Source organism: Perissodus microlepis, chromosome 11 (assembly GCF_051167445.1).
Source record: "Perissodus microlepis isolate ML-2025 ecotype Zambia chromosome 11, ASM5116744v1, whole genome shotgun sequence".
NCBI classification, from domain to species: Eukaryota; Metazoa; Chordata; class Actinopteri; order Cichliformes; family Cichlidae; genus Perissodus; species Perissodus microlepis.
In genome coordinates, this window is record NC_140471.1 from 5,061,785 (window position 1) to 5,086,943 (window position 25,159).

General features: G+C 40.4%; 1 long non-coding RNA gene across 3 annotated transcripts in view; it reads right to left on the minus strand.

Moving 5' to 3' along the window:
- LOC146377108 (uncharacterized) overlaps positions 1 to 13,523 on the minus strand; it is a 34,249-nt gene extending 20,726 nt beyond the window's left edge. The window contains exons 1-4 of one of the 3 annotated variants that reach the window (XR_014801717.1): positions 13,011 to 13,523; positions 9,346 to 12,104; positions 8,830 to 9,217; positions 6,994 to 7,155 (exon numbers count right to left, since the gene is read on the minus strand). This is a non-coding gene — a long non-coding RNA (uncharacterized LOC146377108). Of the gene's footprint in view, positions 1 to 6,993; positions 7,156 to 8,829; positions 9,246 to 9,345; positions 12,105 to 13,010 lie in introns of all 3 variants that reach the window. The other 2 variants (XR_014801716.1, XR_014801715.1) reach the window with 2 other exon arrangements.
- Between the last annotated feature and the right edge of the window lie 11,636 nt (positions 13,524 to 25,159).

Genomic DNA, 25,159 nt, shown 5'->3' on the forward strand with positions numbered 1-25,159 from the left:
CAGTGGTCTCCAGGTGAGAGAGGGAACGATGCATGGACGTGAATGACGGCATCATTCACTCCGATGCCAGGCTGGTAGGCAAACTGAAGTGGGTCCAGTGATGAGCTCACCAGGTGCCGAAGCTGAGCCAGGATCAGCAACTCCAAGGTCTTCATCAGGTGGGATGTCAGAGCCACTGGCCTATAGCTGTTGAGGTCCTTGGGGCGTGAAGTCTTAGGCACAGGTACGACACAGGAGGTTTTCCGGAGCTGTGGGACTCTCCCCAGTCTCAGGCTCAGGTTGAAGAGGTGCTCCATCACCCCACACAGTTGATCTGCGCAGGACCTGACGACCCTTGAGCTGATGCCATCTAGACCCGCAGCTTTCCTGGCTTTAATCCTCCTCAATTCCCTCCTAACCTGGGTGGTTGAGAGAGACAGGCTGGAGCCTTGTGTTGAGAGTGTATTGGATGCTGTTGTTGGAGGTGGAGAGGAGTGAGCAGGGTGAGTAGAGGAGGTGTTAGGTATCTGAGGTGTCAGAGGTGGAACAGCAGCAGTGGGGGTGGGTGAGTCTGCAGCCGATGTTGGAGACTGCCTCATGGATGAATCAAATCTGTTGAAGAAATGATTCGGTTCATTTGCCCACCTCACATCCCCCCCAGGCAGAAAGTTCTGACCTTTGTGGCTGTGAAGGTTCTCAGTCATCCAGGTCATCGTAGTCAAAGGAGCTTGCAAAGAAAAGCGTCTGGACTTCTTTAAGTTACTTGAAGACGTTGGCCTGAGATGGTTCTGAGGCCTCTCCAGACTTCGCCAACATTGTTTTGTTGAAGCTGGTTCTCCATCTTATTCCTGTAGCTGTCCTTCCCTTTCCTTATCAGTCCCCTCAGCTCTCTCTGAACCCTTTTCAGCTCCTCCTTGTCTCTAGATTTGAAGGCCCTCCTCTTCTGCTGGAGGACAGCTTTAATTTCTGGGGTAATCCACGGTTTGTTGTTGGAGAAACACCGCACAGTCCTGGTGGGTGCGGTGTTATCTACACAGAAGTTAATATAGTCCGTAATGCATGTCACCAAGCTGTCAATGTCCTCTCCGTGGTCATCACAGATCACCTCTGACACAGTAGACTCAAAACAATCCTTAAGAGCCTCCTTGCTCTCCTCTGACCATCTCTGCACTGTGTGGGTGACTGGTGGCTCCCTGCGCACTAAGGGCTCATACACAGGGACAAGGTGCACCAGGTTGTGACCTTAATAGATTAATATTATATTAATAGAAGGGCTCTCAGAGATTGCGTTTGCAGTCTGCTGACCACAGAGTGGAGAGAGTCACAGGCTGCATCCGCGTTGGCTGAGGGGGGGACGTACGCTGTTATCGCGATAACATGCGAGAACTCCCGGGGCAGGTAATACGGACGCATGCTAACGGCTAACAGCTCAATGTCTCTGCTGCAGAGTTGTTCTTTTACAGTGACGTGCCCGGGTTTACACCATCACACCATCACAAAAACTGCCAGTCCCCTCCTTTCCTCTTACCGCTGTCTCGCGTCCTGTCCGCCTGCAGCAGCTGGAATCCCGGTAGTGTCACTCCCGTGTCCGGAGTTAGTGGTGTTAACCAGCACTCCGTTATCATGATGCTACATTGCTGGTATTCCCTCTGTGACCAGGTTGGCGACGTGAGTTCGTCCATCTTATTGGGTAAAGATCTTACGTTTCCAATGCTTAGAGAAGGGAGAGATGGTCTCTTTCTCGGGCGACAGCGCTCCCTCCCTCCCTTTTGAGCTGTGATTTTCAAGCTATTCAAAAAATGATAACTTATACTTTGTTTTACTCCATTCAAATACATGTAATAGTCAGAAACGCACTGTCTTGGCGAAATAAAGTGTGTTTTTTTAAACTTCATAAAGATAGCTGTAACTTTTGATAGAAGACTCAGACACACATATTTATGGCTTAATCTTATAGAATTCAATATCCCCGTGTTGGGCAAACAGGTTTTGCAGCTGTTTGAGCTGAGACTTTCAAGTTATTCACAAAATGAAAACTTATACTTTGTTTTGGGCGAGAACTCCATTCAAATGCATGTAATAGTAAGAAACGCACTGTCTTGGCGAAATAAAGCGTTTTTGTACAACTTCATAAAGATAGCTATAACTTTTGATAGAAGACTCAGACACACACACACCGTAAAAAATCTAACTTGCAATTGCTGAGCTTACAGTCATTTCTTTCACAATTCAGCAATAAAAGTTGAGTTGCCCCATAAACTCAAATACATTAAGGGTTTCAACTAATCCTTTAACATTTTGGAGCAAAAGTTGGTCTCAGATGAAATGTATTGCTGGCAAAATGAATGAATTCAAGTTTTACATGAGTTGAAGCTGTTGGCGCCTTTCTGTGCCTGAGCACGCGTGCGCATCTCTACTTTTGCAAGGACTGAAAGCCACCTGGCCATCTGCCTTAATGCAAACACGAGGCTTTTTACACCAGGAGCTTGATGCAGCTAAGGTCTCATCTTTCTTAACCTCCTAGGACCTGGCGTTCAAATATGAGGACATCACATTTTGGGTTATTTAGACCAAAATACTCAACTTGGCTCTACAAGGGCCTGATATCCACTTACGAGGACATTATACTGCTACTGTTCTATCGAAATTTTAAACGAATATGGAATTACTCTGTGACAGCAGAAATGTGCATAAACTACTTACGGTACATTTTGCCAAAGTAAGACATTTTGTCTAGGGGTGGGTTTTAATTATCGATTTATCGATTAAAATCGATTCTAGCTTGGATAACGTGATATCAATTCGTTAAAATCCTGAATCCTGAATCGTTAGAGAGTTAGATTAGCTTCAGTGCATCTGTAATAAATATGTGCAAGTTTCAGTGCTTCGTTTAAACTGTGTGATACTTATACTGACCCAGGGTCAGTGTAAAATACAATCCTAGCTGTGTGAACAAAGCCTGGCTCCGTTAATCCTGCATGACAAACCTCAGGATGCAGGTTATTATTACTCTTTCCTGCTGGCACACCTGTCACAGCTGAGAGTCAGCTAGAAACTTACAGTGACGTGGACATCATGCAAAGACTGCCAGACTCTGTAATACTGCAAATGATCAGTGACTCAGGTTAACACTAAACTTTAAACGGTACCTCTGTGTCTCTCTGTGTGCTGAACATCTAGAATCAGATTGAGTCAGGCTGCATTGACTTTATTCATTGGGACTTTAATGTGTTAAAAGCAGGTTGAAGACAGCTCAGAAACATTTGAAGATTAAAATTTAGCATTATGGCTGCTGGTGGTTTGTAAAGCCTCTACTCAGCTGTATTTTTGTTACTAATTTATGTTTCTTTGTTGTTTAACACAGATTTCAGAAGAGCAAAGATGCTTAATAGTTTAACTAGATTGGAAATCAAAAAAATCCAGATTCTTCTTCCACAGAAGTTTCATCTGTCAGTGTGGGACTGCTGAGTCATCTGAAGACCTCATTTCATTCATTCTCCACATGATGTTCATTTACAGAAATGTTTCACAGGAACTGATTCCTCCCAAAGGGTGAACTAGTGTGTTTCCATAGATTACCTCTGTATGAATGTACTTCTTAAATGAAGGCAAGTGTTTGTCCTTTTTTGTTTCGCAGGTACAGTACGTGATATTAAGGGCAGGCGGTCAACACTGGGGGAAGACAAGAAGCAGACGTACTTCCAAGAGGGAGCTGCAGTGAGGACACAGCCAGGTCACTGAGGTCAGAGGTCAGAATCTGAAACAGCTCAGGTTTATATTTTAGGGGTTATAAAAAAATCTAAATGTATTTATAAAGAAACCTTTCAATAATAGTCATAATTATGATTATTATAAGAAATATCAAACATTTAAGTGGATTTTCTGTTACACATATTGTGTTAGCCCTGCGATAAACTGGCAGCCTGTCCTGTCTTTGTCCTGTATCAGCTGGGATAGGCTTCATCCTCCCGCAACCCTGAATTGGATACATTGTATTCCATTTATGTAATCTGATCATTTACAAACTCAAGGTATCTAATCAAAATGTAAGTAATAATTATAAAATGGGAAAGCAGAAATAAGTGTGACATGAATGTAAATGTGTGAGCTGACATAGAGGGCAGCTACATGCAGTCTGAAAAACCTTTGTTGTCAAGTTTGCAGGTATATCAGCACGAGACATTCTTACATAGAAGAGACTGTTAAAGTCTCTAACTCAGTGAAGCATTATTGGTCCAGTCTGTTTGGATAAATATAGTAAGTTGATGTATGTGCATTTATTGACACATTTTCTTAAGTGCTTATCCAGTTCAGGATCACAGTGGAGCTGCAGCTGGACACGTTCAGTAAAGAAACCTTACAAAAGTTAACAATAAACCTGCATCCCTGTACATTGTTGTCCACAGGATGAGAAAATCAAACTGGAAGACTGTGGAACATGTTAATAAATGTTTGTGTTTATCCCTGTGTCTTTCACAGGAGGCGCTGGAAGGTTTCCCTAATAGTTCCTGGTGAATCAAAGCAAAACCATAAAGGTTGCTGGACTGCATCATGGCCTTACCCCTGAGCAGTCATCCTGTTAAAGGAGGAATCAGTTAGAAGCTGTTTTCAAAGTAGCTGAGCAGATTTCATCTCAAGTAAACGATTAACTGTTTGTTCATCTGTTCTGCCACTTAAAGAGCATTTAAGGACGTCTTTTGAGTGTCCAGTTGAATTAATTCTACTGGCTCTCATGGTCATTTGTGATTATGGACATATTTTTCATGTTCATCCAGCTATTTAGTAAATTCTATCTATTTAGTAATATCTGTCAGCTATTAAATGTAATATAAATATAAAAATATCTAAATATCTCCTGCCCTTTATATTTTAATGATGTAAGACCATCCGTCTGTTATCGTGTTACATTAGCATTCCTCACATACCAATGAGATGCTGTACAGTACAATCCTACTGACACATGAGAGGGATAAATTTATGTATCCCAGATAATTGTTATTCATCTAGTCATGGCAGATCCACCCCATCCTCCCAAGTTAACTGCAACCCAAAAGAACTAGTGGGGCTATTTACACACTCACAACCAGTGTGGGGTAAAAAGAGCCACCAAAAAGCTGTCAGCCACAGATGTGCTATAAGAGTTAGAAACTCTACTTATGGAGTCAAAGGAGCTTGCAAAGAAAAGCGTCTGGACTTCTTTAAGTTGCTTGAAGACGTTTCACCTCTCATCCGAGAAGCTTCTTCAGTTCTAAGGTCAAATGGTGGAGAGTCCCAGATATAAACCTAGTGGGAGTATCCCCCCGCAGAGGGACAAAAGGACCCCCTGATGATCCTCTAATCGCCTGAGCCAAGGTGTGAAACTGGGTGTGGGTCCCAATCAGCCAGGGTTTCGGGTGAGCTCATTGTGAAACCTGGCCCCACCTTATCATGCGAATTCCTGAGGTCAGATGGCCCAGGATGTGAGTGGGCGTTAAGGTGTCTGGGGAGGGAACTCAAAACTGGATTATAGATGGCAGACAGTTGGTGTCGTAAACCACCGCCTCTGTTCAAAGATGGTCGCTCACAGTGGACATAGATGGCTTCTTTCACTCCTCTTTCAAACCATCTGTCCTCTCTGTCCAAAATGTGAACATTGGCATCCTCGAAAGAGTGTCCTTTATCCTTAAGATGCAGATGGACTGCTGAGTCTTGTCCTGTGGAGGTGGCTCTGCTATGTTGTGCCATGCGCCTGTGAAGTGGCTGTTTGGTCTCTCCAATGTAGAGGTCTGGGCATTCCTCGCTGCACTGTACAGCACTGTACTGTACTCTACTTATGGAGAAACTTTCTAAGTCTAACAGGGAACAGGTACTCCTGCCCAAATAACATGATATAACCCCACATACAGCCCAGCCATAAAATGAACCAAGTCATTTAGTTAAAGACAGCATGGGACCAAATGCATGTAACCAGCCTGCACCAGCCTGACATTTCTTCCTCCTGAATTAAATGAATGAATGGATGAAAGTTAAATGACTACAAACCTATGGCCACTAGTTCCCACACTGGAGCTCCCTGACACTGTGTGTTAACCGTATTTAGCTTGTATCAACAGTTGTAACAGGCTAAGCCACCTGAGACACTGCATTGAATGATTGTTCCTGTCTTAATGATTTCAGCTGACTGGTTTCAGCTCAGATGTTCTGGTTTTTCCTTTCAGTAGATCAAAGCAGCTCGTGCTCTTTCTGCTAGTAATAGTAAGAGAATCACTCAGGACTCGCTCACCCCCTCCCTCCTGGCTCACAGCTTCTTCTTCTTCTTGGTTGGCAACCAATGTTAAGGCGCATTACCGCCCCCTGGCTCACAGCTCAGTGGACATTTAGATGAGAAAATATATATTTAACACATTTAAGGAAAATACTAATAAAATAAAAAATTAAAATATATTAAAATAAAATAAAATAAAATAAATAAATGTTTATTAAGCAATTTTGATAGGAAATTGCTTAATTTTAGAAATGTTTTTGCTCTTTTTTGCTCTATAAAATAGTTGTTTTCTTTTAGAATCATTCATCTTAGCAGTAGGATTTACATGAAAAGAGAAACAAATTAAGTTTGAGTGAAAATGTAAAGTTTTTGCGCTCTCTGGTCGACTGACTCAGTGAATTAAATGACTCAAAAAACCCGATTCACTTTGGTGAGTGACTCATTAAAACTCGATTCAGTAAAAAGACTCAAATTTACCATCACTACCCTCACTCCCTCTCTCACTCACTCAGAAACACTCCTAATATAACCAAGGAAATAAATAATATTGAAGATTTACTTACATCATTACAAAAACAGCAAAAACATCTCCCTTTGATTCTATTTCTCCATTCCTGCTTAACATCAGGCAACAAATATCTCAATAAATCACAGTAAAATGTAAAGCACATATTTTCTCTGCTTTGTCTAACCTCTGCAGAGCCTCTGTCAAGAAAAACATCTGTAAGCGTAAAACAAATATACATTTCATAACACGTCACTGGACAAACCTCGGTCAGTTGATTTCCTCTGTGCAGTGTAGACGAGCATCAGTCAGCAAGTCAAGATGGTGAGATGGACTGGTGTCCTTTGTGACTCTGCTGGTTCTTCTGAGGAAACACCACCGTCTCTCCACACTGTCACCATCTGTGAGCACAAACTACCGCTCTGCTCTGCCAGCATGTAGGAAATCAGATATCACACACACAGGGGTGAAGAAACATTAGAGCTCAACTTTGGATACTTTAGATCTAAACAGATCAAACTAGCTCTTAGTTTCAACAATCAGTGAACAGACAAACAATGATACCATACTGATTCTGTATGAATACAATATGGTATTTTCAATACAGGTGTCAAATTAATTTATTAAAACTAATACAGATATTATGTATATATATTTTTTTGATAAATTAGTTTGCTAAATTATAAGAATATATTTTTCTTTTTTTTTCATTTAACAATTGCAACTGAAAGAAATTAAATATTGAACAAAAATATATTGTCACATTCTGAGCATGCTCAGCTTGCTGACAGACTTGAAGTTGCTACAGATCTTAAGAAGTGATAATTATAGGGAAGAAACTTCTCTTTTTCATCCCTTTAATCAAACATTTGATGCCTCAGCTGTCTCAGTCCTATAGCGTTCTGCAACTACAACTAACCTGAGGCTTGGATTTGGCTGCAGGTGCCCCTGTACATCCTTCTCAGCAGCACACATGTGGGTACCATTTAATTAGGGCTGGGTATCGTCACTGATTTCTAGAATCGATTCAATTCCGATTCACAAGGTCCTGAATCGATTCGATCCACGATTCGATTTAATTCGATTCGATTCAATTCGATTTGAATCTGGGAACTTTTGACAGTCAGAAATATTATAATTCAGATCAGTACATTTACATATTTTTGTATCTATAAAAAGGAAGCTTACACACGCAAGACTTTATCAAAGGTGTAAGCCTCACAGCAGATGCCTTTGTGTCAAAGTAGCTGAAGATAAAACACAGAAAAACATGAAGGTGGTTTTCCTGGCCTGGGATTTTATAAAAATATTCTGCAGTACATCAAAAACGAAAGAAAACTATTAATCAACATATGAACATTACCTCTGAAGTTACAGCGGTTTTATTAGAAACACGGCTAAGCCTTTTGCATTTTGCATAATTTTAAAAAGTTTAAATTTGTTCAGTATTGAACGGCAGAAATTAGGTTTTCTTTTCGGAAGTATATAAAACGAAAAAAAAAACGTCGGCCGACAGCGCTGTAAACAACGGTAGACTTGTGTGCAACAAGCAAGCGAATAATGAAGAAAACCGATTTTTAGATGGGAAACTGTTCTTGAAGTACAGAGAGAGAGAGAGAGAGAGCTGTGCATCGTGGTTGAAGCAAAACAGTAAAAGTAAGAGTGAATACATGACGATGTTTATGTGAAGCATAGTTTGGATCTTCTTTTGCTGCTGGTTCGGTCAATATTGTTTGGAAACTAACAGCTTTAGAATCAGCGCATAAAGGGCGTGAACACAAAGCGCGGACCTGCCGACAGATCAGAATCAGCGAGCTGTCGGCTTTCAGCCCCGACTCTGAGAAAGGCGACATCTAACTGATTCTGATCCGCGGGTTGCGCTGTGTGTTTAAGTCTTTGTGCAGAATCCGTGTTCCTGCTCTCATTTACTGTCTTAGCTGTTTGGTGGTTGTTGAAATTTTGTGAGATTTCACCTGAGATTCTGGCATTTCGGGCAAAATAAATTTATATTAAAAAAATCGATTCAGGATTTTAATGAATCGATTTTACGTTATCCAAGCCAGAATCGATTTTAATCGATAAATCGATTATAAAAACCCACCCCTACATTTAATCACACTTCTTCCTGAGACCAAAGGTGGCATCCCGTGTCACGGTCTTATCATCATCCAGAAGAAACATTTGAAGAAACATCATGGAGAAGAAACATTTACGCGCCTCCTGGTTTTGTTTTCTGATCCTGCAAAAAGACTGAGGACAACAAAGCCCAGAGAACACGAGATACACAACATCCAACATTCAGACTCAACAGCCTCCATAAATGAAGAGCACCAGGTTGGTTCAGTTATAGTAGATATAAGCATACTTCACATTACTGGGTATGAATAATAATGAGGAGGTAAACTTTGAAATGCAGAGCATGATGTCCCATCATCAGACTGTAAACAAACATCCACCAGGCTTCTTTGTTGGCAAAATTGATGATTCTCCTATCAGGGATCAGTAGAGTGTATTAACCTGTGGTATAAGCAGCAGTCACTGAAATATTACTGTTTCAGATAAGAAATCTACCACATAAAAGCCAGGGTGGGAGGGATCTCTGCAAACTGACTTTTACCTCTGCAAGTGTGAAGCTCAACAAAAATCTGACTCTCCAGTCACAGACAAACAAAAACCTCCAGCTGGGAGATAGAAAACGCTGTCTGGGTCCTGCTGGATGTTGCTGGTCAGAGTCCCACATTAGCACAGTGCTTCTTGGTCCCACTGACCCATGTGGACAGTGACTGTGGAGAACTGTTCTGGAAAACAGAAAAGAGAATTAAAATAACAAAAAGCCAAACAGGATTTCCACAAAGACTATCTTGGAATCAGCAATCAAAAAATCACTGGTTCATATTTCAATTAAATATGAACAGGTTCCTTAACTGTAAGCAGTTCAGATCTGATTTAATTTAATTTCCTTCACACAGCACATTTGTCCAGGCTGACAGGTAAACATAAAATTAATCTCAGGTAACATGACTCATAGTAGAGATTCAGTAAGAAAGATTGCTAGCTCTAATATTATTACCACACAATCCAAGGACACACCAACAGCTCAGATTTCTAGAACTATTTAAACAAATGTCTTCTGAATATTCAATTCATGTTCACAGTGGGAGGGTGGGGGGTGTCGTGGAATTTTTAAAATAAAGTCTGCAACACAGAAAGAGCTGTGATCAAGCTATTTATTACTGCGCACAGGAGAGCCAACACACATCAAACATCACAGTTCAGTCATGCCAGCTCTGCCACAGAAGTGGTGCTCCTACTCCTTTATGCATTCCAAGGAAGAGGGAGGAAGTTACAAACTGATCCTACCACACTTCACGTGTCTCGCTATGAAACCTAACGGATCAATGGTTATGCTGTTTTGTGCCCTTGGCCTTATCAGCACCTGTAAAGGGAGTTGTTTTCTCAAACTGCTGACGCTGAAGTAAGTTCATCTAGTTTTAGAAACTTTCACTGAACAGTCTATAACAGTGTCACAACTAAGCATATGCATAAGCACTTAAATACTTTAAATGAGAATAACAGAAAATTTCTATTACAGAGGCTAGAGCCTGTCCCAGTAGTCATAGGTAGAGCACACCTGGACAGGTCACCAGTCTGTCAGAGGACTAACACAGAGACAGACATCAGAGTAACAAATCTATTTAAAATTAATGTAAGTTTGCTGCAGCTGTTTGTATGAACATGTGTTTCTGTGCTCACAGTCCACCTCTGAGGAACCTGCAGTTCATTTTAAGTCTACTTTAAACAGACCTCACAAAAGGCTGATGTCGCTGGATCAGTAGTCTGATTTAAGTACGATACCTTTGGCCAGGGATTAATCTGGTACATCGCTTCACTGCAGTCTTACGTATTTTCCCCACACCTGAATAAAAAATACTGATATATACAAATAACAGCTTCAGCTGATGCAGCCTGACTCAATCCTAAATGTTCAGCACACACAGAGACACAGAGGGACCGTTTAAAGTTTAGTGTTAACCTGAGTCACTGATCATTTGCAGTATTACAGAGTCTGGCAGTCTTTGCATGATGTCCACGTCACTTTAAGTTTCTAGCTGACTCTCAGCTGTGACAGGTGTGCCAGCAGGAAAGAGTAATAATAACCTGCATCCTGAGGTTTGTCATGCAGGATTAAAGGAGCCAGGCTTTGTTCACACAGCTAGGATTGTATTTTACACTGACCCTGGGTCAGTATAAGTATCATACAGTTTAAACGAAGCACTGAAACTTGCACATATTTATTACAGATGCACTGAAGCTAATCGAGATATCTGCTGTCAATCTGTGGCTGCGATTAAACACTTTACTGGAAACTTTACTAACTAGTAACTTCATCAGTCATGACAGAAGCTAATATTTCTGTGCTAACATCGTTTAAACAGTAACAGCTTTACTACAATATAAGCTAACGTTTACACCGTAACTTTAAGCTAGCACCATAAAGACGGTAAAACACGTAATAATATCTACAAATGCATCTTAAAGCTGTTATATTAGCACTCGGTGTATTACTAACATAACCACATTAACATTATTGACACTCGCTGACTTTTAATAGTCATTTCCTCCTCAGCCTTGTTCCTGCTCTGGAGAGCAGCTGGGTCCTTTTTATTCCTGTCCCTCTGTAAATACTTATATTTTATATATTTATGTTTAATGTTTTTCTGTTTAAGAATTTTAATATTATTTCAAATAAATTGTTATAATGACTAATGTCTCAGTTCTACTACACAGCAAATGTTGGCACACGACTTGACACATGTAGAATTTATTTCATATTATACTAATGACAAAATATACTAATACAGTCGGATGCAAAAGTTTGGGCAATCTTGTTAATAGCCATTATTTTCCTTTATAAATCGTTGGTTGTTACAATAAAAAATGTCAGTTAAATACATCATACAGGAGACACACACAGTGATATTTGAGAAGTGAAAAGAAGTTTACTGGATTTACAAAAAGTGTGCAATAAGTGTTTAAACAAAATAGAGCAGGTGCATAAATTTGGGCACCACAAAAAAGAAATGGAATAAATATTTAGTGTATATCAATGTGTGTGTTTCCTATATGTTATATGGGGTGCCTGGTGTCTGGTCGTGCTTCCCATCCAGAGCTCAACAGCAGAGAGGAAAGTTCCAGCGCTCCTGGAATCCCTCTGTGATGGACCGCCAGTCTCCAGGTGAAGGCACAGCCATGAAGTCGTCCACTAGACAGTCCCAGATGGCCGTCGCTACCTGGGGGGTGATCTGGCACACCGTGGACACACCGACTCTGAAACTGAACGCGATGGTCCTACAGGAGTCCCCGGTGACAAGGAACCTGGACAAAATTGTTCAAAATTAGTATTATGTGTACAGCAGTTAAAAAATACATTATTCAAATTCCAAAAGACTTTTGTGATGTCCGATTTAAATCACAAAACTTAAATCTTACATAAAACATTTTGTAATTATAAGGATAATTACATAATATATATTAGATATAATATAAAACAGTCAGTTGTGTTTTGTTTTAACTTTAACATATCATAATTTGATTGGTAGCAACTTTTAACACTACAGTGTGCCAATCACTCATAATTCCTAAACATGTCAATCAGGTAGGAATGAAGTAAGACATTAATAGAAATAAAGAGTTGTATGTTGACATTTAGCCCTTTCCTTGCTTATATCATTGTTAATATTTTTGAAAAATTAACCTGTGATAAGACAGCATATCAAGATAGAACCATATAACTAAAGATGAACCAAACGGTTCACAATTTTATCTAACTCTCAGTTTTAAGAAAGGCTGGTGACCCCTGTTATAGAGTCTGACAGCTGTGAGGATTATATACAAATATTCAACTAAACCAGAATTAAACCAGGTCTAAATAAAAAAAAAAAGGAGTGAGTATCACAACAAAGATTAACCCACAGTGGTCCTTGTACCAGTTTGATATCAGCAAACACAGAGAGCATACACTGATATGACACCACAGCCATGCTATCATTGCAAACACTGATAACAGCATAAATCGAATTAAATCGGGACTTGATGAGACCTTTCGAGTATCAGTAGAAATATTATAAACAGTTGTCTCCATACCACAGTTTTCTATCAGTAAACACCGACAGCATTCACTGTTAGCATACCACATCCATGTTAGCAGTGTATAAACGATAGTTTAGCATATATTAGCACAGGTATCAATAAAGGACTACCGTATTAAACACTTTTACTAACCTCAGGCAGACGGACAGGTGCTCTGCAGGTGCGATTGAGTGCCTGTAGTTGGTGTCTAGGCAGGCGATGCTTGGACCAACGCGGGACAGCAGGTCCACAAACTGGGCGAGGGGAAGACGGCGATATCGCTGAAATCAGCTGTCATCCAGGCGCAGCTCCTGGAGTAAATGGTGAAACTCACCAAACTGCTCACGCGTCTGAAGGACCTGATGGACCCAGGTACGGCGAGGACGTCCTTAACGCCGCTGCTTTGCTCTCCACAGTAAATAGAGAAGGGAGACTCTCTCTTCAAACGCTAGCTCGACAGCTGCCATCTAGCAAAGATACCGGTCTGGCACAACTTCCTCCCACATCCCTCCCACATTTCCGGTTCACGCGCGTCAAAATATGCAATTTTGAGGCGCGATGGATTTTTCTTGGACACGCGTCGAGGTGCGAATGTGCACACGTCAAATTAGGGGCGTTTGGGGCGTTTTCGCTCGTGTCTATCGCGTTTTGTGTGAACACACCATAACAGAGATGAACCGTCAGTTTGTCACAGGTCAAAGTGGAATGAAAGTGATTGGTTGAACAGGTGTCCGTGATCTGTGTTTTCTGCATTTTCATCAGAGTAAGAGACTCAGCAGCAGATTAGAATAACAGTTGTACATTTAATAAATCACCAAATGAATACATGCAAGGAACGAGCAAACCTGTTCCGACAATTTGAGTTTGTGTTCCCTCAGCTGCAGACTCGCTGCTGTTTAAATGTTTAAGAGGAAGATTAGATATAAAGCAAACGTCAAACATAGACTCAGTCTGCGTTCACATTTGATATGAGGCCAGCACGTACAGTGGCTATGTCCTGTCTTAAGATCATATATGTCAAATTGTGGTCTGACCTGCATCGACCCAGCCCCTCAGAGTCAGTGGTTACCATGGCTACTGCATAAGCAGCTGTAATGTAAACAGCTGGCACAGCGGAAACCTACCGGGAGCATGGGTGTTTATGTTTTTCATTGCAAAAGAACCGTCTGAATGAACAGTCAGAACTGTCTGAATGGTTAACTGAAGTTAACTTGGATAAATTATAGTTAAGGAGTATCACAAATAACGCCCAGTGAGCTGTGTGACTGTTCACCACTACACTGAAATAAGTAGGTTATTACTGAAATACACGTGCTATATACCTATGATATAAATAGGGAGGTCCTATTAACATGTTTAGTTTTAAAGGACACCTTCCTGTCTTTAGTCTTATTCATGAGCAGTATTAGTTTTCTTCTAACATCCAGAAGTCTGCACGATGTGTTTCATAGTTTGTAACAAGCCTTTGACAGTTAAACATAACATGACCGAAAAAGAAAAAAAAAGAGAAAAAAAAATCACAAATTATATGTTAACCTCATTTATTTTTAGTTAAGTAAAGTCTAAAAATTCTAACAGACAGCTGGTGCTTAGAATACAGTTGAATAACTATTAAAAAACAGATCATATAATATTTCTGTCCAGGTTGCAGTCTTCATGATGAACACGCTGTTGCAAACTCTGCTCCTCTCGGTGGAAATGCGCCTTCTCTTCTCTTTCTTTAAAACATTTTATAAGTCAGTTTACTCTCAAAATTCACTGTTAAATCCAAAACACACCAGATAAAGAAAAGCGAATGGTTCAGTCTAACACATGTGCCAGTGAACCATTAAACGTCTGTAAAACTGTGCAGTTATGAAACGCAACTTTAACCTCAGCCAAACCGATTTGCTCAGTTGTAAATAAAACAGCGAAGTAAACGTGACCCGACAGACAAAACCTGAGCGAATTAAGTCCAGCGTTTAACCACTGAGAGCTAAAACTCAGCTGAGGTTTCAAAGCTGTTGCCGGTGATTGGACATCAGCCGCTGATAAAGTGGGTTCGCCTATAAAGTGCTCTGTTGGGAAACAAGCTCTCGGGGAAAAACTATATTTACTTATCTTGTGCAGAAAAATGTGCTGACATTGCGTTATATTGTGCACCGGCTGCCCAGTTAAACTGTGACTATCACCAGGTAACGTGGACGTGTTTCTTGAATTAGCAGCAGGTGTTAAACACCCGCTGACAGGTGAGGAGGAGGAGGATGCATGCAGGTAAACTGAGGGCCTGTTGAGCTGATCGTTGGTGTCGTGAGAAACACGTCAGCTCGTTCTTTATGTTACAGAAGCACAGAGACACAAGACCAGGCGGAAAGAGACGATTGTTCGGTGAAAATGAGAATCTGCGAATGCAACATGTGGAACACAGAGAGTGGAATATCTAAACAAACCGGTTAACGTAGCCCCCCCTCCAAAACAAACAAATACACACAAAATCAACAGTTAAGCTGGAACACCAGGGCTGTGAGCTCGGTGCACTCTGTCAGCTGACTGTTAGCAGAGCTAGTGAAATCTCTGAAAACATCTGAGCACTTTTGCAAACATGTTCTATGTTGACAACCTGACCAGACATTCGCGGCTAAAACACTATTATTAAAACAACACCACCACCATTGCTGCCTGTGATTTGAAATGCATTCTGGGATAACAAGTCGACACAAGCAATCGATTATCTAGGATTGACCCGTCTTGCCTTACTTTGCACGGCAACCAATCAAATGTTAGAGAAGCTGCATGGCAGCGTTAACCCCACCCACTTAGTTTGATGGGTGAGGCTGACAGATAAAATTATTTCATGGTGAGACCTGAAGGAGTCAACTGTGCCAAAATGAATTAATTAAATACACCATTAAATAATTATTTAAATGTGGCAATAATTAATTAAAATGTGAAATAAATTAATAATTAATTAAATGTGTCAATAATTAATTAAATGTGTCATTAATTAATTAAATATGTCAATAATTAATTACATGTGTCAATAATTAATTAATTAATTACATGTGTCGTAAATATTTATGTAATTAATTATTTCCAATTTTAATTAACTATTGCCACATTTAATTAATTATTTAATGGTGTATTTAATTAATTCATTATGGCAGTCCTGGCATTCCACAGAAAAAGGGCCATTGCCATGTAAATGTGAGGTTAATTCTTCAAAAATATATTTAAAAAAAAAAAAGCATTTTTAGGCCTGTTAATAAAATTAATTAATTCCTGCTCTTAAATACCTAAAAAATTCAACTGGCATGGTGTCCAATTGTGTGCAAAAATTGGACATTTTTGTACCGCATGTGGATATTCATGTATTGACAGTGCTGTAATTTTTCACTGTTTCACTTTAGAAACATAAATCTTTACGGGTGATGTTTATATGTTGGTTACTGAATTTCTGGAATGAAATGTGACCTTAGGCATATTTTTAAAAGGGTTATATGCTAAAAATGAAAAAAAATAAGGCAAGGATAAAATCTACTTAATTTTTCTGTGTTCCAGTCTCAATACTTTGACACAGTAATATCTGCTTCAATATTTACACCTCTGATGAAATTTCACAAGTGTTAGCTTTATTTTGATACCAAGATTGTAAGCACAGAGTTTGAAATTGCAGAGAAATAATCAATTAAATTTGGGCATTGCATTTTCGAGCAGGAAGCTCAGAAAACCCTTTGGGGCTTAAGAGGTTAAAAAACACAGATGCATTAGAATGGTAAATGGCCTGCATTTGTATAGCGCTTTTCTAGTCCCTAAGGACCCCAAAGCGCTTCACACTACATTCAGTCATTCACCCATTCACACACAGGCGATGGCAAATAAAATTTTTATCATTAGAGAAAAAATTACCAGTAATCATCCCACAGATGTAATATTATCTACAGCTACTCTTAGTACCATTGATGTTAAGTTAGACTCTTTTTCTCCAATTGATCTTTCTGAGTTAACTTCAATAATTACTTCCTCCAAACCATCAACGTGTCTTTTAGACCCCATTCCTACAAAACTGCTCAAAGAAGTCCTGCCATTGATTAATTCTTCGATCTTAAATATGATCAACCTATCTCTAATGGTCGGCTATGTACCACAGGCCTTCAAGCTGGCTGTGGTTAAACCTTTACTCAAAAAGCCATCTCTAGACCCAGCAGTCTTAGCTAATTATAGGCCAATCTCCAACCTTCCTTTCATATCAAAAATCCTTGAAAGAGTAGTTGTCAAACAGCTAACAGATCATCTGCAGAGGAATGGTTTATTTGAAGAGTTTCAGTCAGGTTTCAGAGCTCATCACAGCACAGAAACAGCTTTAGTGAAGGTTACAAATGATCTTCTTATGGCCTCTGACAGTGGACTCATCTCTGTGCTTGTCCTGCTAGACCTCAGTGCAGCGTTCGATACTGTAGACCATAATATCCTATTAGAGCGATTAGAACATGCTGTAGGTATTACAGGTACTGCACTGCAGTGGTTTGTATCATATCTATCTAATAGACTCCAATTTGTGCATGTAAATGGAGAGTCCTCTTCACACACTGAGGTTAATTATGGAGTTCCACAGGGTTCAGTGCTAGGACCAATTCTGTTTACATTATACATGCTTCCCTTAGGCAGCATCATTAGAAGACATAGCATACATTTTCACTGCTATGCCGATGACACCCAGCTCTATCTGTCCATGAAGCCAGATAACACACACCAATTAGTTAAACTGCAGGAATGTCTTAAAGACATAAAGACCTGGATGGCCGCTAACTTTCTGCTTCTTAATTCAGATAAAACTGAGGTTATTGTACTCGGCCCTGAAAATCTTAGAAATATGGTATCTAACCAGATTCATACTCTGGATGGCATTACCTTGGCCTCCAGTAACGCTGTGAGGAACCTTGGAGTCATTTTTGACCAGGACATGTCCTTCAACGCACATATTAAACAAATATGTAAGACTGCTTTCTTCCATTTGCGCAACATCTCTAAAATTAGAAATATCCTGTCTCAGAGTGATGCTGAAAAACTAGTTCATGCATTTATTACTTCCAGGCTGGACTACTGTAATTCATTATTATCAGGATGTCCAAAAAACTCACTGAAAAGCCTTCAGCTAATCCAAAATGCTGCAGCAAGAGTACTGACAGGGACTAGAAGGAGAGAGCATATTTCTCCTGTTTTGGCTTCCCTTCATTGGCTTCCTGTTAAGTCCAGAATTGAATTCAAAATCCTGCTCCTCACATACAAGGTCTTAAATAATCAGGCCCCATCTTATCTTAATGACCTTGTAGTACCATATCACCCTATTAGAGCACTTCGCTCTCGCTCTGCAGGCCTACTTGTTGTTCCTAGAGTATTTAAAAGTAGAATGGGAGGCAGAGCCTTCAGTTTTCAGGCCCCTCTTCTGTGGAACCAGCTTCCAGTTTGGGAGACAGAAACTATCTCTACTTTTAAGATTAGGCTTAAAACTTTCCTTTTTGCTAAAGCATATAGTTAGGGCTGGACCAGGTGACCCTGAATCCTCCCTTAGTTATGCTGCAATAGACGTAGGCTGCCGGGGGATTCCCAAGATGCATTGAGTTTTTCCTTTCCAGTCACCTTTCTCACTCACTATGTATTAATAGACCTCTCTGCATTGAATCATATCTGTTATTAACCTCTGTCTCTCTTCCACAGCATGTCTTTTATCCTGTCTTCCTTCTCTCACCCCAACCGGTCGCAGCAGATGGCCGCCCCTCCCTGAGCCTGGTTCTGCCGGAGGTTTCTTCCTGTTAAAAGGGAGTTTTTCCTTCCCACTGTCGCCAAAGTGCTTGCTCATAGGGGGTCATATGATTGTTGGGTTTTTCTCTGTATCTATGAAGCGCCTTGAGGCGACTTTTGTTGTGATTTGGCGCTATATAAATAAAATTGAATTGAATTGAGTGTAGTGAAGTTGCAGTCAATTGAAAAAGAAGAGGTGTGGTTGTCACAATTGAGAGTAATTCTTCAGATTAGCAATAGGTGGATCTCAGCTTCCCAATTTCAATTAAAGTCAAAAACACAAAAATCACAGGAGAGGAGCAAAGTTCTATGCTAGCTGTTTTATTGAAGAGTGCAGCTCAGCAAAACAGAAGGAAAAGCAAAGCTCCCTAGGGTGTTTGCCGCAAGCGCATGCAGGTTGGGACCAACCCTAACGGACAGACAGCAGGAAAAAACCCAGAGGGCTTTCCTAGGTCCTATTTTAAAGGTACCAGTAGTCCCATCTCCTGCTGCTGAGTAACTTTCCCACGTGCCCAAAAACAGCAGGTGCAGGGTCAAGTACGGGCCAGGGTTCGGGCAGGGCTCTGGCTGAGGGCCCTGCCCAAAGGGACACCCTTAGGTTAACCCTTTGCTTTGCCTTCTGACAATAGGTCACAACATGGTCAAAGGTCACACGTTAGTACGGCAAATAGCATAGTTTTTTGTGATAATCTTACGATATTCATGTGAATAATACTTGACCTAACTACATCAAATATATGGGTTAAATGCATTACATAAAAATAGACACTCCAGTGTAGGTTTATAGTGTGTGTGTGTACATGACAGCGATTTCATTATGTTGTTTTTCAGTATCTCTGTTGCTATGTTAAGAGATATATCTCATGAATGTGCTGCATGAAAAACATGTATTGTGTGTGTGTGTGTGTGTGTGTGTGTGTACAAAACACCTTGTGCCTAAAACGCTACGTGAAAAGTTACAGTATATTCAGTGCAGATAGATATATAGGTATACATGTCATACAAAAATCCACCACAGGGGGAAAGAAGATGACAGTGGATCAGATTAACAAATCACTGGATTTACCTTAAAGAAACCAAAGCGAGGTGAAGTCAACTTTGTTCCTGATGCCCCAAAAAAGTACAATGATGAGTCTCTCTAAAATTAAAGATACATTTTGGAAGATGAAATGAAGAAGAGGGATAAGAACATGGCACTCATCACCCAAAAGATTCAATTCAATTCAATTCAATTTTATTTATATAGCGCCAAATCACAACAAAAGTCGCCTCAAGGCGCTTCATAGATACAGAGAAAAACCCAACAATCATATGACCCCCTATGAGCAAGCACTTTGGCGACAGTGGGAAGGAAAAACTCCCTTTTAACAGGAAGAAACCTCCGGCAGAACCAGGCTCAGGGAGGGGCGGCCATCTGCTGCGACCGGTTGGGGTGAGAGAAGGAAGACAGGATAAAAGACATGCTGTGGAAGAGAGACAGAGGTTAATAACAGATATGATTCAATGCAGAGAGGTCTATTAATACATAGTGAGTGAGAAAGGTGACTGGAAAGGAAAAACTCAATGCATCTTGGGAATCCCCCGGCAGCCTACGTCTATTGCAGCATAACTAAGGGAGGATTCAGGGTCACCTGGTCCAGCCCTAACTATATGCTTTAGCAAAAAGGAAAGTTTTAAGCCTAATCGTAAAAGTAGAGATAGTGTCTGTCTCCCGAATCCAAACTGGAAGCTGGTTCCACAGAAGAGGGGCTTGAAAACTGAAGGCTCTGCCTCCCATTCTACTTTTAAATACTCTAGGAACAACAAGTAGGCCTGCAGAGCGAGAGCGAAGTGCTCTAATAGGGTGATATGGTACTACAAGGTCATTAAGATAAGATGGGGCCTGATTATTTAAGACCTTGTATGTGAGGAGCAGGATTTTGAATTCAATTCTGGACTTAACAGGAAGCCAATGAAGGGAAGCCAAAACAGGAGAAATATGCTCTCTCTTTCTAGTCCCTGTCAGTACTCTTGCTGCAGCATTTTGGATTAGCTGAAGGCTTTTCAGTGAGTTTTTTGGACATCCTGATAATAATGAATTACAGTAGTCCAGCCTGGAAGTAATAAATGCATGAACTAGTTTTTCAGCGTCACTCTGAGACAGGATATTTCTAATTTTAGAGATGTTGCGCAAATGGAAGAAAGCAGTCGTACATATTTGTTTAATATGTGCGTTGAAGGACATGTCCTGGTCAAAAATGACTCCAAGGTTCCTCACAGCGTTACTGGAGGCCAAGGTAATGCCATCCAGAGTATGAATCTGGTTAGATGGACATCACATTCTCTCTCGGGAGGAAAGAAGTTGTGGAGATGCAACCCTTGGTCAAGGAAATGCAGCTCAGATGGCCAGCTGTCTTCTTGAAAGAACAGGTAAGATAATCTCTTAAACATTTAAAGGAAAACTTCCGTTTTTTTCAATGTGGTCTTATTTCTAGAATGGAAAACGTTCATTTGCTCACCCAGACAAGTTTCAAGGCATTTGGAGTCGTTAGAAAGAAATTTCACAGGATTCACTGGGACAACTAAGAAATGCCTGAATTAAGCTGGAGGGTTTTTAATATAAGGAAAATAACATTAAACGTGGTTAAAAGCTCCAAAAAGTTGATTTTACATGATATAGGACCTTTAAAATTTCTTCTGAAAGACTCCAAATGCCTGGAAACTTGTCTGGGTGAGTAAATGAACGTGAGCTCCATTTCTTGTGCCCTTGAGAAGCATGTGTTTGTATCACTCCAGTATCTTGTAGGTTGAAGGCTACCGTTGAGCTAACAATGCTAATGGTAAAATATTTAAAAATAGTCGGCTCTAAAAATATGAAGCTAATTTTGGTATTACCAACAACTCTATTGAAGTGACATCTATTTACTTATCAACTTACTGTGTAGGTTGATAATAATAATAATAATAATAATGGTTTGCATTTATAAAGCGCATTTCTAGGCACCCAAAGCACTTTACAATTCCACTTTACAAGCTGTTTGAGCTTTGAGATTTTCAAGTTATTCACAAAATGAAAACCTATACATTGTTTCGGGTGAGAACTCCATTCAAATGCATGTATCAGTGAGAAACGCATTGTCTTTGCGAAAGAAAGCGTTTTTGTACAACTTCATAAACATAGCTGTAACTTTTGATAGAAGGCTCAGACACACATATTTATGGCTTTCTCTTATAGAATTCAATATCCCTGTGTTGGGCAAAAAGGTTTTGCAGCTGTTTGAGTTAAGATTTTCAAGTTATTCACAAGATGTAAACCTATACTTTGTTTCGTGCGAGAACTCCATTCAAATGCATGTAATAGTGAGAAACGCATTGTCTTGGCGAAATAAAGCCTTTTTGTACAACTTCATGAAGTTAGCTGTAACTTTTGATAGAAGACTCAGACGCACATATTTATGGCTCTCTCTTATAGAATTCAATATCCCCGTGTTGAGCAAACAGGTTTTGCAGCTGTTTGGGCTAAGATTTTCAAGTTATTCAAAAAATGAAAACCTATACTTTGTTTTGGGCGAGAACTCCATTCAAATGCATGTAATAGTCAGAAACGCACTGTCTTGGCAAAATAAAGTGTTTTTATACAACTTCATGAAGTTAGCTGTAACTTTTCAAGGTTCAAGGTTCTTTATTTGTCACATGCATAGTTATACAAGTATAACACACAGTGAAATGTAGCCTGACACGCTCCTCGACATGTGCAGAAATGGGGGGGGGGGGGGGGGGGGGGATAGAGGAAGAACATTAAATATATATATATATATATATATATATATATATATATACAGTATATACATTGGGTGAATGTGCAGTAGGCAGTTTCTGATAGAAGGCTCAGATATGCGTATATGGCTTTATCCTATAGAATTCAATATCCCCGTGTTGGGCAAACAGGTTTTGCAGCTGTTTGAGCTAAGATTTTCAAGTTATTCACAAGATGAAAACCTATACTTTTTTTCGGGCGAGAACTCCATTCAAATGCATGTAATAGTCAGAAACACACTGTCTTGACAAAATAAAGTGTTTTTGTACAACTTCATGAAGTTAGCTGTAACTTTTGATAGAAGACTCAGATATACGTATTTATGGCTTTATCTTATATAATTCAATATCCCCGTGTTGGGCAAAAAGGTTTTGCAGCTGTTTGAGCTAAGATTTTCAAGTTATTCACAAGATGAAAACCTATACTTTTTTCGTGCGAGAACTCCATTCAAATGCATGTAATAGTCAGAAACACACTGTCTTGGCGAAATAAAGCGTTTCTGTACAACTTCATGAAGTTAGCTGTAACTTTTGATAGAAGACTCAGATATACGTATTTATGGCTTTATCTTATATAATTCAATATCCCCGTGTTGGGCAAACAGGTTTTGCAGCTGTTTGAGCCTAGATTTTCAAGTTATTCACAAAATAAAAACCTATACTTTGTTTCGTGCGAGAACTCCATTCAAATGCATGTAACAGTGAGACACGCACTGTCATTGCAAAAGAACGCGTTTTTGTACAATTTCATATACATAGCTACAACTTTTGATAGAAGACTCTCAGACACACATATTCATGGCTTTATCTTATATAATTCAATATCCCCATGTTGGCAAACAGGTTTTGCAGCTGTTTGAGTTAAGATTTTCAAGTTATTCACAAGATGAAAACCTATCCTTCGTGCGAGAACTCTATTCAAATGCATGTAATAGTCAAAAACGCATTGTCTTGGCGAAATAAAGCCTTTTTGTACAACTTCATGAAGTTAGCTGTAACTTTTGATAGCACACATATTCATGGCTTTATCTTATATAATTCAATATCCCCGTGTTGAGCAAACAGGTTTTAAAGCTGTTTGACGTAAGATTTTCAAATTATTCACATAATGAAAACCTATACTTTGTTTAGGGCGAGAACTCTATTCAAATGCATGTAACAGTGAGAAACGCTCTGTCGTTGTGAAAGAACGCGTTTTTGTACAACTTCATATACATTGCTATAACTTTTGATAGAAGACTCAGATATACGTATTCATGGCTTTATCTTATAGAATTCAATATCCCCGTGTTGAGCAAACAGGTTTCAAAGCTGTTTGACCTAAGATTTTCAAGTTTTTCACATAATGAAAACCTATACTTTGTTTCGGGCGAGTTCCCCATTCAAATGCATGTAATCGTAAGAAACGCACTGTCTTGACGAAAGAAAGCCTTTTTGTACAACTTCGTATAAATAGCTGTAACTTTTGATAGAAGACTCAGACACACATATGTACGGCTTTATCTTATAGAATTCAATATCCCCGTGCTGGGTAAACAGGTTTTGCAGCTGTTTGAGCTACGATTTTCAAGTTATTCACATAATGAAAACCTATACTTTCTTTCGGGCGAGTTCCCCATTCAAATGCATGTAATCGTAAGAAACGCACTGTCTTGACGAAAGAAAGCCTTTTTGTACATCAAGATGTTCTCAGCCAGAAGCACAGGCCCTGGTGTCGTGAAGATGGCCTCACAGGGAGCACTGGCCCTGGTGTAATATGGATGGCATCAGCCAGTAGCATAGGCCTTTGTGTATTGTGGATGGGATCAGCCACCAACACACGCCCTGGTGAAATGTAGTTGGCCTCAGCCATGAACACAGGCCCTGGTGAAATGTAAATGGCCTCAGCCAGTAGCACGGGCCATGTTGTAATGTGGATGGCCTTAGCCAACACCACTGGCCCTGGTGAAATGTGGATGGTATTGGCCAGCACCACAGGCCCTGGTGTAATGTGAATGTCCTCAGCCAACACCACTAGCCCTGGTGTAATGTGGATGGCATCAGCCAGTAGCACAGACCTTTGTGTATTGTGGATGGCATCAGCCACCAACACAGGCCCTGGTGAAATGTAGTTGGCCTCAGCCAGAAGCACAGGCACTGGTGTGGTGAACATGGCCTCACAGGAAGCACTGGCCGTGGTGTAATGTGGATGGTATCAGCCAGCATCACAGGCGCTGGTGTAATGTGGATGGCCTCAGCCAGCAGCACAGGCCCTGGTGTGGTGATGATGACCTCACAGGAAGCACTGGCTCTGGTGTAATCTGGATGGCCACAGCCAACAATGGCCCTGGTGAAATGTGGATGGTATTGGTCAACAGCACAGGCCCTGGTGTAATGTGGATGGCCTCAGCTAACACCACTGGCCCTGGTGTGGTGAAGATGGCCTCACAGGGAGAACTGGCCCTGCTGCAATGTGGATTGCATCAGCCAGTAGCACAGGCCCTTGTGTAATGTGGATGGCATGAGCCAGCAACGCAGGCCCTGGTGTGGTGAAGATGCCCTCACAGGGAGCACTGGCCCTGGTGTAATATGGATGGCATCAGCCAGTAGCATAGGCCTTTGTGTATTGTGGATGGGATCAGCCACCAACACAGGCCCTGGTGAAATGTAGTTGGCCTCAGCCATGAACACAGGCCCTGGTGAAATGTAAATGGCCTCAGCCAGTAGCACAGGCCATGTTGTAATGTGGA